The sequence below is a fragment of the Zingiber officinale genome, chromosome 7A (genome assembly GCF_018446385.1).
Source record: "Zingiber officinale cultivar Zhangliang chromosome 7A, Zo_v1.1, whole genome shotgun sequence".
In the NCBI taxonomy this organism is placed as follows: Eukaryota; Viridiplantae; Streptophyta; class Magnoliopsida; order Zingiberales; family Zingiberaceae; genus Zingiber; species Zingiber officinale.
Window position 1 is genome coordinate 41,675,274 of NC_055998.1, and position 4,498 is coordinate 41,679,771.

Consider the following 4,498-nt stretch of genomic DNA (forward strand, 5'->3'; position numbering starts at 1 on the left):
AGACAAATGTATACACGACATACAAATGGGCAATCATCATATGAACACCACCAACGAGGTATCCCCTACCATACATAATCTACATGTAAAAATGCCACAGAGTATAGATAACCAAAGTGTAGACTGTATAAGAATTAAATAGATCATCACAAGGGTCAAGCATCAGTATCAAGCAGGAAAGCAACATACGAACATGATATAAGGTTAAACAACCTAATCCATCAAAGAAAACCATGCACTAAGCTCAATAAAAATCTACATAGAGCCAAGGAAGAAATACCTGCCTTTATCTGTCGATCGTGTCAGATAAACCAATCCCACGTCGAGACGCTCATCTCGAAACAAGGTCCTGCGATCACATAAAATATTTAGCTAATTACATAGGTAACAAATAGTTAATAAACTCCCCAATCTAATTAGGGAACCCCTAATCAAAATAATTAACCTAACCCCTTAATCCAATTAGGTTTAAATAAATCCACAATCCTTCACTTCAATCCTCAACAACTAACCAAACCACCATATCTGATAATCCAACCAACAATCAATCCGATGATCTCAAGAATGATCACATAACAATCTACATCAACCATTCATCATATCCACAAATTTCAACTCAATACAAACCTCAATCAATCCAACACATACCAATAATGATCATGTATCCATTTACATAAATCATTCACCAAATAACCATCACAAATCAACTTATCACAACCAAATCCCAAATTCAAATCATTTAATTCATTTAACACCATCGTTTAATCTACGTGTCATCTACTAGCATCAAGAATCAATTCTACAATCCCTTAGAAAACCTAATAGAGTAGCATTCTAATAAGAAAACTAGTAGTACCTCACTAGAAGACACTTACCTTGAGAGATGGCAGCAAATCCCGTAGCGAACAACTAGCCAACCACTGTCCAGAAGCTACAACAGAACCCCTCCACCAATTCTTCCAAAAACTCGATCCAGAACCTAATTGTACAGAAATTAATTACTGAAACATTAACACAATAGGACCTTACCTCAACTGATCCATAATCCCCCAACCGAGACTCAATCAGCCGCAATAAACGGAATGCAATGATCGGCTTCAAGGAAAATTCATCCATATGCTGATTTGGTGCATCCCTCTAGATCAGATCAGGAAAAGCGTTGCAAAGAGAACAGATTAGGCAAGATCTTTGAATTTCTATGATTCTAGACCACACTCACCTAAATCGATCACTTCCCAATGATCTTGCGCGATCAACCTCAGCTGGTGGCCATCCATACCATTCTCCAGTGGACAAATCAAAGAGAAGAACCGGAAAGGGCTCGATCAGCCGGTGATGATGCGAATCAACTCCTTCCCGCCGCGCCCTAGTCACCGATCGTCGACGATTGGTCATAAAATCTGTCGAAGCAGAAACCCCTCAGCCGAAGATGACCTGGAGCCCGCTGGTATCCGTCGAGCTCCGGTGGCGAGCCTCCTCCGGCCTTGGCGTTGAGTCACCCGCAAGAGAGAGATAGCAAGAGCGGTCGGGGAGATCGAGAGAGGGAAGAAGGAAGTGTGTTCGGGTGAGGAGAGGAGGAAACGACAATTTGGGGGAAAAAGAATAAAAGAAAATGAATTTAAATTGAAAATATTTTCTCACTTAAACGGGTATTCCAAACAGGCTTTATCCGCGCCCGCCGATCGATCCCCTCAAAACCATCCGTACAAGCTTCGAAAAATTTCCAGAAAATTTTTAAAAATTTTGGAAAAATCCAATAAGATTTTCCGTCCAATAATATTTATTATTTAATTTGGCGATATCTTACATTCTCCCCCACTAATAAAAATTTTGTCCCCAAATTTACTGGTCAATTTAGGGATCTTCATCCAAGGATAACATCCTAGCAACATACACACACACCACTCTATCCAAGTATGATGAACAAATCTCCAATCATAAAGAATGACTCTGTGGGTTATGAGCTCACCCAGCTTCCACTACACCCACTCTGCAATCTACCCAACTATGGAAAAATCAACTACCTCTGAAAACCAAAATCCACCACCAATAGATCATCCAACATCAGTATAGGGCACTCAAACTATCCATCAGTCTGAGGGTGAAAATCAATACTAAAGTAAAGCTCCTAATCCTAAATCTGTTGTAACCGCAATCAAAACCATGAGGTGGAATCGCTAATCTCCATCCAATACGACACTCAGAGATATACCATAAGGTCCGGCAATCTCTCTACAGTATAATCCTGCTACTCAATCCAAAGAATCCGTCCTACAAATCGATAGCTAGGGAGCAACATCGTCACCCAACAATGATTAATCAAAGCATCATATCCTCTCCATGTCCTGAATAAAACCACAACAAAACCCATCAAAACCTGCTCCCAACTCCATTCTAATATCCAAATCAACGGAGACCATCCTTCTAAACTCTGATGTTCAGCCTTCTCTCGATGACATGCTAGACATCGAGCTACAAAATCCGCGATGACTTTCTTCATATCGTTCCACCAATAAGAATGCTTCAAATCTCCAAACATCGGGTGTCACCCGGATGTACCATAAATCCAGATCAAGGTGTTTCCTGTAGTAACTCCTCCCGGATAAGAAGTGACTCGGAAACATACATAATCTCCCATGAAAATAAAGAATTTCATTCTCATTATCCAAGAATTCGGTATATTGGCATGAGACTACTCCGCTCATACTATATCGAAACTGCACCAATACCCAGGTACGATACATCTGTGTAGAGTACATATCCGTCTACACTAGAAAGTAATACTAAGACGGTACAATTAATAACTTTTAGTCCTACTCCTAAAACTGATCTCGTAAGCATCCGTCCAATCAACGAAAAAACAATACGAGAGAAACCCTCAACCAAATCTCCAGTAATATCGAGCCAAAACAAGGAAACTACATGTCTCCTGTATAACCTACGACTACTCCTAATTGGTAACAGCCTCTATCTCCTGTGAATCCTCTAATATCCCTCTACTAAAGACAACGTGTCCCAGATATCTCATAGAAGATAATTACAATACGTACTACTAAACATCACATATAGATGTTACAGTCGAAACAACTCTAGAACTATGCGAAGCTGGTGTACGTGATCCACCTCAGATCGGGAATATATCACAACATCATCAATGAAGACAATAAAAATTGATCCAACCACCCTACGAATACTCAATACATCGAGTCAACATAAACATCTAGGGCACTGTATGCCCAAATGGTAACGCCATGGACAACAGGCTCACTCAACCGTAAGATCCCCAACAACAAGTCTGTAATCTAATCACCAACTATAAATCAACAAATCCATAAATATCTTAGACATACAACACTCCATGTCACTATCAATCATCAAACACCAAATCATAGATCATCAAGTCAAATATCCACTAATAAATCATAAAAAGATCACCTATCACCACACCTGATCTCCTAATATCCACCAATCTCCAATCATCTTCAACATCAATCAATCATACCAGATAGTCTCCTAAACAAAGATAGAGTCAAAGGAAAGCATCCAACCGTCAACCCCCACTACCAACATACTATACGTATCCAAAAAGGTCTGCCAAATCTCATCATCTCATCCTTTCTGATAATCAAATATCCACAGTAAAAGAAAGTCAATCCAAAGTCAAAGGGTCACACAACCTGCTGACTAAGAGTATACGCATCAAAAGATATCTCCACCACCCTCATAATCATCCTATATATGTCCCTTGATAAATACCGATAAAAGGTCAAACCCTCAAATATGAGATATAGACTACCAGACCTGGCAAAATGATCACGTAGTCAAGGTCTTGAGCCACTTGATAGAGACAATGTTAGCTAAGTCGTCTAACCATTGTCTTGTACCCCATTATATTGTGATTGCTCCACCCTGAGGTTCAGTAATCTCCAGTGTCGAGCAATGAACACAAAGATAAAGGAACACTACAACTAAATAGCTGATCAAAATATCTGTAAATCGACGCTCTACCCATCGAAGATCATCCTCTGAAATCATACCTAGTTACGATTGTAACTCCTAGGTATTACTCAACTAATACCATGTAACGACCCGGCCCTCTTGGCCTCTTGGGCGGCCCTTGTGGCGGCCCAACTAGCGGCCCTTATGTCGTCTGCCCATTTGGTGACCTCTCATGTCGTCGACCGACGACCCTTTGGTCGTGTCGTTACTCACTAGGACTTTCCACCCCTGGTCATTAAGTATTAGAGTTTATGAATCCTCGCAACCAAGTGAGATCATCTCACTTGGTTACCAGATTTAAACTCTAATACTTAAGCCCGGAGGTTTAGGGTTCGAACTCGGGGAGGCAAAACCACCGCCAGGTGGAAAGTCCAGTGAGTAACGACACGCCAGTGTCGTTGGTCGATGACGAGGGTTAAATGGGTCGACGATAGGCCGCCAATAGGGCCGGGTCGTTACAATAAAATAGTGCCTTTTTATTGTAACGACCCGACCCTTT

The 4,498-nt window shown here is 40.8% G+C and overlaps 1 long non-coding RNA gene across 1 annotated transcript; it reads right to left on the minus strand.

Annotated features, from left to right (window-relative positions):
• Positions 1-273: 273 nt before the first annotated feature.
• Positions 274-1,575, minus strand: LOC122000079. Its single transcript, XR_006116928.1, has 3 exons — positions 1,220-1,575; positions 876-1,137; positions 274-349 (listed from the first exon to the last, which is right to left on the minus strand). It is a non-coding gene; the product is annotated as an uncharacterized LOC122000079 (long non-coding RNA).
• Positions 1,576-4,498: the final 2,923 nt, after the last annotated feature.